General features: G+C 40.3%; 1 protein-coding gene across 3 annotated transcripts in view; it reads right to left on the bottom strand.

The window, feature by feature from the left end:
* ADGRA3 (adhesion G protein-coupled receptor A3) overlaps nucleotides 1-16,677 on the bottom strand; it is a 136,245-nt gene that overhangs the window by 40,272 nt on the left and 79,296 nt on the right. The gene's annotated exons all lie outside the window — the stretch shown is intronic.

Here is a 16,677-nt window from a genome sequence, read left to right as displayed (position 1 = left end):
TCTCTCATTCTCTCTCTCTCTCTCTCTCTCTCTCTCTCTCCCCCTTCCCCTGCTCACATTCTGCCTCTCGTGCTCTCTCTCTTAAAAAAAACACATTTAGCTCAAAACAGTATACTTGAATAACTACCAACTCATTGGTAAAGAATGACATGTGGTACTCATTTTCATAAGGGGGGAAAAAGGCAGTTAAGTTAATCAAGGAGAAGGGAAAGATATCACACGATTCCCAGAACAAAAAGATCTCAACTCTTTGGAAAAACATTTATAAAGACCTCTTTTTGTATGTTAACTCAGTATTATTAGTAAGAAATACACACGGCTCCCTCTTTAGTATCCTGTCATGTCCAAAACCCTAGGAATGTCCAGCTATCATGAGTTCCCCGCATATGCCAAGCCACTGGATGGGTCTTTGCACATGCCATGACCTCGAATGAACCTCTTCGGTTCCTCCCAGTTCAATGAATGCTTTACGATCCAGTGCCATGAAATACATGGATCCTAAGAGGTACTTTTCCACCACTTGTTTTATTTATTGAATTCCTTTTATTAAGTTCAGTCCATGACTTACAGATGTAAGCATCTGTCAGGCAATGCCACCAAAAATGTCCATTAACTATGGTCGACACTGACTTGTATGTCCCATGTCAGAGAAATGCATTGAATAGCCCGGGCTAATGAGACATACTGGTGTCGAGGGGGTTTGCTATCAAGCAGAATGTTCCTGAGAGGGAGATCTATGGCAGAAACAACTACAAAAACATTCCAGAGGTAGGATCACAGGATTTACAAGCTGGCTGGGCCTCTAATCAAGAAACAAACAGCAAAGGCCTTAAGCCCCAAAGCCAAGCGAGAAAGTGAAGGCTATTTCAGCAAATGTCTTTTCATCATCCCAGAAGATCCCAGATGAGCTGTTCAACCCTGCTCTGCATCCGATACTCTTCCCAAGATGTACAATTATGAGACTGAGGTGGGACTAGAAAATGTTCAGTCCATCCCACCCACAGTTCACTTCACAAAGAAGACAAGCCTGTGGAAATGCACTGGATCCCAGCACTAGAACACGATGGCTGAGGCAAGTGAGTGAGTACAGGGATGAAGAGTAGGACTTCAAGTCCTGACCTCTAGCTGAGCTGGACACTTACCCTCTTATGCCTTCCTTTAATTGTAAAAGGCAGATAATAACAATCCTGTCTTTTCTGAATGTTGTGAAGATTAAGTTCCTATGATAAATACAAGGCTCCTAAAACCATGCCTGGTCAGCTGTCCTCATTATTGTATTTTATCGCTCCATTATTTGTTTAACATTTCAATTCCAGCATAGGCCCCTCTTTCAAGATAGCTCTAGGAGTGTTAAAGAGGAAGGGTGTATTTATATGCAAAACTATGTAAGAACTCAAATAACTCAATAGCAAAAAAAAAAAAAAAAAAAAATCTGATTAAAAATTCGGAAGAGGATCTGAATAGACATTTTTCCAAAGAAGACATACAGACTGACCAACAGGTACATGTAACGGTGCTCAACATCACTCGTCATCCAGGAAATGCTAATCAAAGCCACGATGAGATGTCACCTCACACCCGTGAAAATGGCTATCACAGGGACAGCTGACGAGGATGTGGAGACGAGGGAAGCCTTGTGCGCTGCTGGTGGGAACGTAAATTGGCACAGCCACTTACTTCTAGAAAGCAGTATGGAGGTCTCTTGAAGAATTAAAAATAGGGTCTAGCAACTCCACTTTACCTGAAGAAAATGAAAATGCTAACTCATAAGGTTCTCGCGCCCCTACATTCACTGTAACATTATTTACAGTAGCCGAGACATGGAAGCAAGTCAAATGTACATCGGTGGACGAACGATAAAGAGAACGTGGTGTCCACACACATGTGCACGCGCACACACACTCTCTGGAATTTTACACAGCCGTAAAAAAGAAGGATATCTTGCCATTTGTGACAACGTGGTTGGAACTTAAGTCGAGGTATTATGCTAAGTGAAACAGGTCAGACACAGGAACACAAATACCATAGAATCTCACTTCTATGTGGAACCTTAAAACTGCCAAGAAGACAGACAGGGAGTTGCCAGAGGAGGGAGTAGGGATGGGCGAAATAGGTGAAGGAAGCCAAAAGGTACAAACTTCCGGTTACAAATAAGTCACGGGACGCAGCGTGGGGGCTGTAGTTAAAAATACTTGTTGCATATGTGAAAGTTGCTAAAAGAGGAGATCCTTCTCATGACAAGAAAAAAAAATTTTGTAACTGTGCAATGATGGATATGAACCACACTTATTTTGGCGATCGACTCACAATATATACAAATACTGAATCATTGTGTTGTACACCTAAAAATAATACAATGTTTCACGTCAATTACACCCCAACAAAAAACAAAAATTTAATTTAATTTAACTTAAAAAGAGGAGTGCCTTTTTAAATTTTTTTTTTCAACATTTATTTATTTTTGGGACAGAGAGAGAGCATGAACGGGGGAGGGGCAGAGAGAGGGAGACACAGAATCGGAAACAGGCTCCAGGCTCTGAGCCATCAGCCCAGAGCCCGACACGGGGCTCGAACTCACGGACCGCGAGATTGTGACCTGGCTGAAGTCAGACACTTAACCGACTGCGCCACCCAGGCGCCCCTTTGCCCCTTTAAAGTCTATGTTCAGGGCAGCCTGGATGGCAGCCAGTTAAACGTTTTTCTAATATTTATTTATTTTTGAGAGAGAGAGAGAGAGAGAGTACAAAGGGGGGGGGGGCGCAGAAAGAGAGGGAGACGTGGAATCCGAAGCAGGCTCCAGGCTCTGAACTGTCGGCACAGAGCCTGACGTAGGGCTCAAAATCACGAGCCGCAAGATCACGACCTGAGCCGAAGTCAGATGCTTAACCGACTGAGCCACCCAGGCGCCCCTAAAAATAACTTAAGTCTATGTTCATCTGTAAATAGGACAATGCATCCAGCAAAACTGTCTCTCTCTACTCTCTAAAGCACTGCTACCTCATCCAATTAAAAATAGTTTATGGGCTTCTTAATGCCTCTAACATACTATATCGCAACTCTTTCCTTATTTTCTTTCCAATGTAAACATCTTAAGGGCAGAGACAACACAATGTCTTACTTATATTTATACCCTTATTCACTAGTGGAACTCTTGGTATAAAAGCCAATAGCTACACAGTTCCATTTACTCACTGACTAAATATTTATTGAGAACCAAGGTGAGCCAGACACTGTCCAGAGCAATGGAGACACAGCAGTAAGAGAAACATACAAGGTCTATTAGGGGGCTTGTAATCTCTGAGGAAAATGCAGAACAAGTAAACGCATGTTTTAAAAGTGACTAAGTTGTGATAACTGCAAAACTACCAGAGTGATATATAATGAAGAGAAGGGAATTTAATCCAAACACTCTATTTTAATGGACTCAGACATTCCCAAAGAGCATTTCCCTCCAAACCCAACACATTAACAAGATCAACTGAGAACCAGAAAGGCCTAGGCCTATAATCAACCCCAATGCGACCCAGAGCCTATTCATTTTATACAATTCATGGAACATTAGCATCCTAGTATATAGTCTATATATTCCTAATAACAAACAGGTGAGGGGGGTGGATTTTATTCTAACAGAAGCTCTTGTTTCTGGAGCTACAAAGAAGGCAGTGGGGGGCGGGGGTGCCTCGGTGGCTCAGCCAGTTAAGCGTCCAACTCTTGATTTCGGCTCAGGTCATTGACAATCTCATGGTTCATGAGATCGAGTCCTGTGCCAGACTCCACACTGACAGCACAGAGCCTGCTTGGGATTCTCTCTCTCTCCCTGCCCTTCCTCCTCTCAAAATAAATAAAATAAACTTTAAAGAAAAAAAAAAAGGACAATGACTCCGAAATGCCAATTACTGAACATGTCAATCAGCTATTTATACAGACAATTGGTATAGTAACTGCCAATTTCTAACAGGAATTCAGAGTAGCCTGAATAAATTGGCTAGGTTTGTGTCTCTTATTCTTACCTACTGTGGATTTTAAAAGATGCTCTATGGCTATCAAAAAATTCCCACTGGCTGCAAACACCTAAAAGATAATATGTAAGAAAACACAGACTCTAAGGTACTACAGAAATAAATATGGAGTATTCATAGATTAGCACCATTACAATTCAACTTGTCTTATACTTTTTTTTTTAAGTTTTAAACACATAGACTTTACGAAGATCCAACAGGAGACCTGACAGATACATCATCTCCACTGAGAAACTTTAACCATTGCATGATCAAAAAGCTACTTACTGCTATGGCCACCAGATAATGCCAGTAATGGAATTTAGTGTGTTCTAATAACTGTAAAGAAAAGAAGTATCTTTAAGAAGGTACATAGCTAGCAAGAATGATTGCTTTAGCTGAGAATAAGCTATCTTTCTCATTACTTCATTCCAAATGGCTAAGAACTCAGGAAAGGGATTTGTTGCCAAAATACTCCCCAGAGCAGGTGATCATAAAATGCTGTAAACTTCTGTAGCTTGGTTACGGAAGCAGTTCTGAATCCGTCACAGTGGCAAAAGAAGGACACAAAAAGGGTAACAGTGCGTGAAAAATCAGATTGGATTAAAAAAGTATTCCTAAAATCTGACACACCAAGACAGTCTGGCAACTGCCACGAGCGTTAAAAAGCACCGGATCTCTCCTTGACCTCATTTCCTAAAGGCCACTCCAGCCACAAAAGGGTCAGAAGGAATCACACACCTGCTCTCCCACCTGTCACAGTGAATGGCTGAAGCTCAAATAAAAACACGTGTGAACGCGCGTTATCAAAGATAAAAAGGGTAAAGAAATGGAAATGCCACATTAATAACAAAGAAAGCATCAAATGTCAATTGTCATAAGAATATTTCATGTTCTCAATATAGGTGTTTGGAATTCTGATCAGAATCAGATCAAATCACCTGTAAATTTCATGAATGTCTGACGCGTTAGCATAGGAAACACACGAGATGATACATAACTAAACTTGGTATTTAATTGTAATGTAGGAGGATAGTAGGACAATGAAGACAGAGCATTTATGTGCCTTCGAGTTACACACTCCTGGGTTGAGACTTCAAGTCTGTCACCTGCCAGTTAAATGCCCACGAGTCAGTTATTGAGCCTGCCCAACACTCAGTTTTCTCACTTGTAAAATGAGACCAAGAATTCTATGAGAAGGCTCAGAAGGGTTCATGCCGTAGGAAATTAAGAAAACAAAAGTTATCTTCAATAAGCAACTCACGTCATTTCTGAGAAAAGCCAAGGGATGTAGCCCTCCCCACCCCAGTTTGCATTTCCAAGCACAAGGAAGCAGGGGGTACCCGTTAAACCTAATAACCAGAAAATCAAGAATTACAGACTCATGTGTGGGACGGGGCAGCAAGCTGGGCAGTTGTTTGGGGACAGGTTGTAAAGGGATGACGTGCCTTCCAAACGTGACTAGGTAATAACAGGAATAAGGGCAGCAGCTGGTATTATTACTAAGTTCAAGAAGTCCTCATGATTTCCTCCTAGTTACACATTACGTATAATACTGAGATCACACCTATCTCAAACTGTGTTACTGCCCTGCATGCTTTTTTTTTTTTTTTAACATTTTTTAAAATTTATTTTTGAGACAGAGAGAGACAGAGCATGAACGGGGGAGGGTCAGAGAGAGGGAGACACAGAATCCGAAACAGGCTCCAGGCTCCGAGCTGTCAGCACAGAGCCAGACGCAGGGCTCGAACTCACGGACCACGAGATCACGACCTGAGCCGAAGTCGAAGTCGGGCGCCCAACCGACTGAGCCACCCAGGCGCCCCTGCCCTGCATACTTTTAACAAAGGGATTACTCCACTGTGAAAGCCAAGTTTTAAAGGTGTATTTATGTCCCTCTTAACTAGCTTAGGTGTCCTGAGTGCCTGAGTGCCTCGGGATCCCACTGCAGGCTTCTCAGTTTGCTTAGTAAAGCAGTCAATATTCAGTGAGAGTCTCACTGTGATAATCATCAGCGCCTGTGGCAAAGATTAAAGATCTGATTTTATTGTGGTAAAGGAGCGAAGAAGATAATGAAGAGGAGGACGATGACTATGGGGGATCCGGGGAAACAGGTGAGAAGTGGGGGAGGGGGGAGGCTGAGAATAATGTTATGTGGAATAAATGTCCCATTTACTCTGTTTCCTTACAAAACAGATTTGAGGTAGTTTAGCAAAATAAAAAGGATTATTCTTTTAAATTAAGAAAGCAGGGGCGCCTGGGTGGCTCAGTCGGTTGGGCGACCGACTTCGGCTCAGGTCATGATCTCGCGGTCCGTGAGTTCGAGCCCCACGTCAGGCTCTGTGCTGACAGCTCGGAGCCTGGAGCCTGTTTCCGATTCTGTGTCTCCCTCTCTCTCTGCCCCTCCCCCGTTCATGCTCTGTCTCTTCCTGTCTCAAAAATGAATAAACATTAAAAAAAAATAAAAAATAAATAAAGAAAGCAAGTAAAGAGTGGGAAATATAGACGTATAAGAAAAAGATACACAAGTAAAAACTATGCATCAATGCACAGCTTCTATCACACGGGAAAAAATGGTATGTTTCTAGGCGAGGCGGTGAAGACCATACCACAATAATCAACACAAAGGGAGAACGCTCCCTCCAGGTCAGCAAAGCTGCTTTTATGAGGAACACTACTCGAGACGTGGACCTCGATCGGCGGCCCCCTCAGCCATACCTTCACAACAAACGGAAGAGCCTAACTCCTCAGAGTCCTTCAATTCTCCCGAGGGAAGCTCATTTTGGTTTTTTCTGATTACACAAACCTCTGTGCATCTCCCATTCGGGGAGCATGGAGAACTAGGTACTCAGGAAGATTCCCCTGCTAACAGTGAAAACTGCTGAGCGAAAACTCGTCGACAGGAAAAAAAGAAAGGCACCACTGACCAGTCAGACAATAAAGACTGTTCCAGAGGCCCACAGCAAAACAGCAGCAGGAATCCAAGAAGCTCTGAGGTTGAACTCTGATGGCCGTGGCTTATGTTTTGATTTCCAGGCAGGCCTACAAGGAGATCACTGCATTAAGCTGATAACATAAAGGGGACACCTCCAGGGTCAGGGAGAACCAGCGAGCAAAATTGAAACTGTCTTGACCTTGGCACAAAGTAGGAGGTGAAAAATCTCTTCCCTGGCAATTCGTAAACACAGCTGATCACACAGGACTAAGGTCAGGCATCACATTATTCCTGAGGTCTAAAAAACCTCAAGCTGAGAACTAATTTCAAAGCGAGCCCCTTACCTTGGTATTGCCCCTAGGCACTTAACAGAAGCAAACAAATATCACACTTCATAAGGATACATTAGACTATTCCCATGAAGACTCCTCATCATCAATATTAATCAACATTGTTCTGGAGGTTCTCACTAACAGACAACCAGAAAGGGAAAAAACTTAAAAAAGGATACAATTTAAATAGGAACAGATAAACCAACTGTATTCACTGGTGACCTATGTCTAGAAAATCCCACATAACCAACTGCAAAATTAAGTGAACGAATTCCTTAAGGTAACCACACACAAGATGCACATTTTTAAAAACCATAATTAGGGAAAATTGAACAAGGACTAGATATTTGATGGTGTTAAGGTCTCAGAGCTCATTTGGGTAACACATAACAGTATCACGGTTCTATTTTATCTTTTGTAATGTTTATTTATTTTGAGAGACAGAGACAAAGACAGAGACAGAGACAGACACAGAGAGAGAGAAAGGGAGAGAGTGAGTGCATGTGAGTGCAGGTGGAGGGGGGCAGAGAGAAAGGGGGAGAGAGAATCCCAAGCAGGCTCCACACTGTCCACATGGAGCCCAACTCCCGGCTCGATCTTACGAACTGTGAGAGCATGACCTGAGCCAAAATCAACAGCTGAGCGTTTAACCAATAAGCCACCCAGGAGCCCCTCATAGTTCTATTTTAAAGTTCCTTTTATTTCAGGAAAATTATGGATGAGGTAGGACATCTAGAATTTGCTATTCAATGTTCCAGCACTGAAGAAGGAAAACAAGAAAGAAAGAAGAAAAAGATAAAGGAAAAGAAAGAGTGGGGGAGTGGGGACAAAAGAAGTGGATAGATGAAACAAAACTGGTCAAAACCGAAAAATGCTGAAGCCCGGTGGAAGGTAAAACACGGGTATTAATGATAACATTCTCTCTCCTACACTTTTAGAATTTTCCAAAAAAAAAAAAAGTTTCTGAAAAGTTTTTAGGAAGTTAAGACTAAAGTACACATTTTTTTTTTTTTTTTTTTAAAGCAAGACAGGGATAGAAAAGGAAGATACTATAGTGCTTCTCAAAGCTTGTGCCAAAGACAGGACACTGGGCACAGTGTAGAAATGCAAATTTTCAGACCTCCTCATTGACAGACTGAATCAGAAACTGAGGGGGCAGGGCCACTGCTCTATTTCACAAACCTTCAGGGGATTGAGATATACACTCAAGTTTCAGAAACAATGTAACAAAGCCAGGGTAGCCATCTCTGAAAAGCTTAACAGTAAAGTCTGACAAAAATCAAGGAAAAAACATTAGTAATACTGAAAACAAAACAAAATGGTTAATACATAAGTGATTATATTTTAAGATAAGGAAGTGAAAGAACTTTACATTTTTAAAGATCTGGCCATAAAAATGTGCCAAATGAACTTTGTAGTAAACTAGCATTAGGGTGCATGCCTTGCTCAGACATTTAAAACTAGCTCACTGGGGCGCCTTGGGTGGCTCAGTCCGTTAAGCGACCAACTTCAGCTCAGGTCATGATCTCATGGTTTGTGAGTTCAAGTCCCACATCAGGTTCACTGCTGACCGCCCAGAGCCTGAAGCCCATTTCAGATTCTGTGTCTCCCTCTCTCTCTGCCCCTCCCCCGCCCATGCTCTGTCTCTCTTTCCTTCAAAAATAAATAAACATTAAAAAAATTTCTTTAAACTAGAGCACACTAAAAAATTAAAAATTTTAGGTATATATACATACATATATATAATTTTAAATATATAATTAATTACAATTTAAAACCAGAGCAGTAAAAGGACTATTATGCATAACCAAATCTGATCTTTATACATTCTCCTCTTCTGAAATGCACATATGTTTTCATAAGAGACATCACTAGTGTAAATACGGAACAGACACTTAAATTGCCTGACAGACAACCTTAAGCTGTTTTTAAAAAACCCCACCAAAAGGGCGCCTGGGTGACTCAGTCAGTTAAGCATCCGACTTCATTTCAGGTCATGATCTCACAGTTCGTGAGTTCCAGGCCTGCATCAGGCTCTGTGCTCATAGCACAGAGACTGCTTGGGATCCTGTGTCTCCCTCTCTCTGCCCCTTATGTGCTCTCTCTGTTTCTCAAAAATAAAACAAATATTAAAACAAAAAAGAGTCCACTAAATACACCATTTGGATCTGACGGCTGGGAAGCTTTCAGCACCCACCTTAAGATCACAGAGCACCAGCCTGAGCTGCCTAGACTCAATCATAGGTTAAAAAGCAATTGCCTCACAATATTTCCCTTATGAATTATTCATAACAGAGTAACTTTTTGGTTATAATGCAAAAAATCAATTTAATTATTTGTCCAACTAAGCCATATGCATTTCAGGATACCTTAGAATAATTTCATGGTAATTAACATAAAACGAAGCCCTTAAACATCATGATTTCTTTTTACTGTTCTAATAAATGGTGACAGCTATGGCCTATACTTTAACTTTCCAGAGAATCTGATAGGATGCCTGTCACGACCACAGGTGATGATAGTACATTTATACCTCAATTATTCAATCCTAAATATTTTTCTTCTGTTTCCCCTATTTATACTTAATAATTTGCCATCATTTGTTTCCAAAGTTAATTCACCCTTTACCTCTAATGTCACCAGTGAAAGTGACAGTTAAGTAATTAAAGCACTCTGGTGATTTTTTTTTTTTTAAAAGAACCTACTTCTCAGCTTCAGAGATAAGAATGTTAAATTTCCTAACTTTATGAAAGTATAACATAGCTTTCAATGAATCCGCAAAACAGTTTCGCCTCTATTTTCTCACTTGTGCACACAAACACTGCAAGTTAAAGAGGGCAAATATCATCCCATTTCAAAAATAAAGAAAGGGCCTCAGGTTAATAAGTAACTCATGAAACCCTATGCACTTCCTGCCCTCAACAAGATGCATCTACCGGACAGCACACCAAAGTGGAGACAGTTCACTGCACGCAGTGGGGGAACGCACACCTCTGGGCACCATGTGACTCCTCACGAGTTGAGAAGCGCACAAAGCTCCTTCAGGCGAAACCAGGACAGCATGTGAATAAACAGGGCAGCATGGGAATAAACAGGGCAGCACGGGAATAAACAGGCAACGTAGGAATAAACAGGGCAGCATGGGAATAAACAGGCAGCGTGGGAACAAACAGGGCAGTGAGGGAATAAATAGGCAGCGTGGGAATAAACAGGCAGCGTGGGAACAAACAGGGCAGTGAGGGAATAAACAGGCAGCATGGGAATAAACAGGCAGCGTGGGAATAAACAGGGCAGCGTGGGAATAAACAGGGCAGTGAGGGAATAAACAGGCAGCGTGGGAATAAACAGGGCAGCGTGGGAATAAACAGGGCAGTGAGGGAATAAACAGGCAGCGTGGGAATAAACAGGGCAGCGTGGGAATAAACAGGGCAGTGAGGGAATAAACAGGCAGCGTGGGAATAAACAGGCAGCGTGGGAACAAACAGGGCAGTGAGGGAATAAACAGGCAGCGTGGGAATAAACAGGCAGCGTGGGAATAAACAGGCAGTGTGGGAATAAACAGGGCAGTGAGGGAATAAACAGGCAGCGTGGGAATAAACAGGCAGTGTGGGAATAAACAGGCAACGTGGGAACAAACAGGGCAGCGTGGGAATAAACAGGCATTATATATTGGCAAAATATTTCTCCATGTCCACATTCCAGAAGATATGCCATTTATTCCCAGGACTCAAACCATTCCCACTTCCATGAATGATTTCTCATCATGTAGCAGCCAACCTGTGATTATCATCAAAATGGAAAGCAGCACTACTACCACAGAGCCAGAATCCAGACAGCTTCTCCCACCACTGGGAAAATTTACCACCAGAAGTAGGCTGTGGCCCAGAGAGACCATCAAGTAGCAAGACAGCTCTTAAGAAAACTATGGTCTGAAGTGCAGAGAGCAACACTAAAATGTTACCTCATTATCAAGTGGTCCCTTGACCTGAGTCTCATTTAAATACATGTAACTGTTTTTCTTCCTTTAGTAACTACATCCTATCATATAAAGCTCGTACGGTACTGGGACTGTAGTTCCAAGTTCCAAAACTTATCACCAAAATGCAAGATATTAATAAGCAGTGTACTAAAAAGGGGGAAAAAAAAGTTCCTTGGTTTAAATGATGTAGAAGAACTAGGGATGGTATTTACCTTTGAACATTATTAATGAATCTGGGAGGTCCTACATCAAGAAATGCATTAGACTTTGTTCAGTCCAGTGTTTCCACACAGCTGTGTGCTGTGTACTTTGGAAAACCACACAGGGCAACACTACTAGAAAGTAAACATGAGGGGTGCCTGGGTGGCTCGGTCGGTTAAGCATCTGTTTCTTCATTTTGGCTCAGGTCAAGATCTCACAGTTCATGAGTCCAAACACCCCATCGGGCTCCAAGCTGACAGTGTGCTGACGGAGCGGAACCTTTTTGTGTAACTGACTCTATCACATAAGAGCCACTAGTTCTCAAGTAGCTTGAAACTTAACGTTTAAGAATACATTAATCTGCATCTAAAAACTTACTTGAAACATTATTTTCTGCTCATTCATTCTGCAAATGGTGGTTGTCAATGTTTTCACATAAAGGATACCATGTTGACAAGCACAGTTTTAAGAACATGGCCATATTAAAATATACCTGTTTTCTTTTATTTTCTTTTTTAATATTTTGTTAATGGTTATTTATTTTTGAGAGACAGAGCATGAGCAGGGGAGGAGCAGAGAGAGAGGGAAGCACAGAATCTGAATCAGGCTCCAGGCTCTGAGCCGTCATCACAGAGCCCAACACAGGGCTTGAACTCGCAAACCATGGGATCATGACCTGAGCCTAAGCTGGACACTTAACCAACTGAGCCACCCAGGTACCCCAAAATATGCTCATTTTCAAAGTCACCAAATTTTCCTAACTTGCATATTACAATCATTAGGAATTTCAAAAAAGTTCCGAAAAATAGTCTCCTTTCCAGGATATTACGAAAGAAATTAAGATCTGGGGGACTAAAACTCACAATAAGGATGGCTCTCCCTGGAGGGAAGCTAACCCATGGCCCCACCTACCCTGGAATATGGTATCCAGTCCAGACCATATCTAGTAAGTCTGACCGGAGAATTCGCGCAACCACAAAGCCTCAGCAGGGTAGGCAACCAAGCCAGGAGCACAAGTCCCTGTACCCATTCTCAGAGCTCTAAGAGCCGCCTGGCCCAAAAGAAGATGATAATAGCAGGTCCCACTTGCCCAAGGCCATTACCAGCAGACACACCCAGAAACCCAAACAGAGCTAACCAGTGAAAAAAAAAAAAACTGGTAAGTCTAGAGGAGAAGCCCCATTACTCAAATAAGGAATCAAGGATCACAAAAAGTCACGTAAATATGACACCACCAAAGGAAACTCATCGAGTTCCAATAATGGAGGATCCAAGAACTGTCAGACAAAGAATTTAAAATACTCCTCTTCAGGAAATTCACTGAGCTACAAGAAAAGAGAGACACCACTAAATAAAATTTGGGAAACAACACATGAATAAAATAAGAAGTCTGACAAGAAAACAGCAACCATCAAAACACAAACAAACTGAAATCCGAGAGTTGAAGAATATAATGACTAAAGAATTCAACAGAGCTTCAAAGGTTGCTTCAGCCATGCAGAAAAAAGAATCAACAACTAGAGAGAATAGGACACTGGAAATTCCAGAGTCAGAGGAGCAAAAATGTTCTGAAACAGAGTGAAAAAAGCCTACAGGAATTATGGGACACAATGGGGAAAAAAAAAAAAAACAAAACAAAGCAAAACAATATTCACATTTTGGGAATTCCAAAAGGAGAAAAGAAAGAGAAAGGAAGAGAAAGTATATTTAAAGCAATAATGGCTGGGGCACCTGGGTGGTTCAGTGAGTAAAGCATCTGACTTTTGATTTTGGCTCAGGTCATGATTTCACGGTTCAAAAGATAGGGCCAGCATTGGGCTCTGCACTCACAGTGCAGAGTCTGCTTCGGATTCTCTCTCCCCTCTTTTTCTCTGCTCCTCCCTAATTCCCCCTCAAATAAACATTTTTATTTTTTTAAAAAAAAAGGTAGTGTAAATCTTACTGGTAACAGCAAATATATGGGCATTTTCTATTCTGCAATATGGTAATAGTGGGGCATAAGTTACTTAAAACTAGTTTAAAAGTTAAAAGAATATACTTAAAACAACCATAATGACAACAATCTGCTATAATTTACATTAAAAAAAATTTTTTTTACAGTACACCCTATGCCACACATGGGACTTCAACTCACGACCCCAAGGTCAAGAATCGCATGCTCTAGTAACCGAGGCAGACAGGCATCCCTATGTGGTTTTTTGTACTGTATAAATAGTAACAGAAGTAACCTAAAATGTGAGGGAGAGGAGAAGTAAAACTGCAAAGTTTACAAACTCTACTGAAGTTGCCATCAGTTTAAAATAGAGTGTGATAAGTTTAAGATATTTTATGTGAGCCTCATAGCAACCAGTCAGAAAAATCTTATACTAATTACACCAAAAAATACAACAAAGAAGTCAAAACAGTATATACTGATACCAAGAGATATCAAAACAACAAAAAGGACAGCAAGATAAGAATCACGAAATAAGGGATCTACAAAACAACCAGGAAACAATTAACAAAATGACAATAGTAAGTCCTTACCTATCAATAATTACTTTAAATGTTAAGAAGATTAAATTGTCCAGGGTGCCTGGGTGGCTCAGTCGGTTAAGTATCCGACTTCCTCTCAGGTCACGATCCCGCGTTCGTGGGATCAAGCCCTGCGGGCGCGTCGGACTCTGTGCTGACAGCTCAGAGCCTAGAGCCTGGAGCCTACTTTGGACTCTGTCTCTCTTTCTCTCTGCCTCTATCCCACTCATGCTCTGTCTCTTTCTGTCTCTCAGAAATAAACATAAAAAAAATTTTTTTTAAGATTAAATTGTCCAATTAAAAGAAAGAAAATGCCTCAGTAGATTAAAAAAAAAAAAAAAAGATCCAACAATATGCTGACTTACTTTAGCCTTAAAGACAAACCTACGCTGAGAGAAAAGGATGGAAAAAGACATTTTAAGCAAATGGTAACCAAAAACAAGAGACTTTAAAAGTGGTAAAAGGACACAGAGATCATTATAAAATGATAAAGTGGTCAATATAACAAGATCTAACAACTGTAAATACTCATTCACCCAACATTGGAACACCTAAATATAGAAAGCAGAAACTAACAGAAAAAGAGACAAACAGTAAAACAATAGTACTTGCAGACTTTGATACTTGACTCTCAACAATGGACAGATCACCCAGACAGAGAATCAAAAGGAAGCTGTATATGTGAACAACATTAGAGATTAAATGGGCCTAACAGACATATACAGAGCATTCTACCCAACAACAGAAGAATACACATTTCTCTCAAGTACACACAGAACAATTTCTAGAATGGACCTTATATCAGGCCACAAAACAAGTCTTAACAAATTCAGGAAGACTGAGATCAGACCAAGTATCTTTTCTGATACAATGGCATGAAATCAAAAATCAGTAGCAAGAGGGAAACTGTAAAATTCATGAACATATGGAAATCAACACTCTACTCAATAATCAGTAGATCAAAGAAGAAATTAAAGGAAATTTAAAAACAGTTTTTGAGGGGCACCTGGCTGGCTGGCTCAGTCGGTAGAGCATGTGACTCTTGATCTCAGGGTTCTAAGTTCGAGTCCCACATGTGGTATAGAGATTATTTAAAAATAAAATCTTAAAAAAAAAGATTCTTGAGACAAACAAAAATGAAAACACAACAAACATACCAGAACTTGGGAGATGCAGCAAAAAAAAAAAAAAAAAAAAAAAAAACATTCTTGAGACAAACGAAAATGGAAACACAACAAACAAACATAGCAGAACTTGGGAGATGCAGCAAAAGCAGTTCTAAAAGCAAAGTTAAGGGCAATAAGCACCTACATTAAGAACAAGAAAAATCCCAAACAGCCTAATTCTATACCTTCTGGATCTAGAAAAAGAAGAGCAAAGTGAGCTCAATGGTGGCAGAAGAAAAAAATGTATATAATGACGATTAAAGAAGAAATAAATGAAATAGAGAACAAAAAAACAATAGAAAGATTAACCAAAACAGAGTCAGTTCTTTGAAAAGAAATCAAAACTGATAAACCCTTACACCAACCAAGAAAAAAAGAAAACTCAAATCATCAAAATTATACATGAAAAAGGAGACATTACAACCAACACCACAGAAATTCAAAGGATCTGGAGAAAACAATGAAAAACTATACGCCAACAAACTAGACAACCTAGATGAAAAAATTCTTAGAAACATAAAACTTACCAAGACTAAATCAGATAAAAGTAGAAAATCTGAATGGACCAATTACTAGTAGGAAGAATCAATCAGTAATCTAAAATATTCCAGGGCACCTGGGTGGCTCAGTTAGTTAAGTGTCCAACTTTGGCTCAGGTCATGATCTCACAGTTCATGGGTTCAAGCTCCACATCAGGCTCTGTGCTGACAGCTCAGAGCCTAAAGCCTGCTTCAGATCCTGTGTCTCCCTTCTCTCTCTGCCCCTCCCTCACTCACACTCTCTCAAAAATGAATAAATGTTTAAAAATAAAATATATATATATATATATATATATATATATATATATATATATATAATTTGTGTGTGTATATGTATACACACGTATAAGTATATATATATGTGTGTGTGTGTGTATATATATATAAGTATACGTATGTGGGTGTGTATATATATGTGTGTGTGTATATATATATTCCAATGAAAAAAAGCCCAGGATGAGATGGTCTCACTGGTGAATTTTACCAAATATTTGAAGAATTAAAACCAATCACATGCAAACTCCTCCAAAATACTGAAGAGTTCCCTCCTCTTCTTAAACTCATTTTACAAAGTCAGCATGATCCTGATACCAAACCAGAAAATGACACTCCTAGAAAAGAAAACTACACACCAATATCCTTGATAAATGTAGATGCAAAACTTCTCAATAAAATGCTAGTAAGTCAAATACAGCAGAACATTAAAAAGATCCCACCATTATCAAGTGGGATTTATCTCTGATCTCTGGGATGCAAGGATGGTTCAACATATATAAATCAATCAATATGATATGTCAAATGAATGGAATAAAAACAAACCATACGATCATCTCAATAGATGCAGAAAAAGCATTGGACAAAATTCAACATCTATTCATGATAAAAACTCCCAACAAATTAGGCATAGAAGGAATATATCTCAACATAATAAAGGCTACAGATGACAAGCCCACAGCTAACCTCATACTCAATAGTGAAAGATTCACAGATTTTCCTCTAAGATTATAAATAAG

Source organism: Felis catus, chromosome B1, assembly GCF_018350175.1.
Source record: "Felis catus isolate Fca126 chromosome B1, F.catus_Fca126_mat1.0, whole genome shotgun sequence".
NCBI lineage: Eukaryota > Metazoa > Chordata > Mammalia > Carnivora > Felidae > Felis > Felis catus.
The sequence above is the reverse complement of the archived record's forward strand: the minus strand, read 5'-3'. Positions and strand labels throughout refer to the sequence as shown.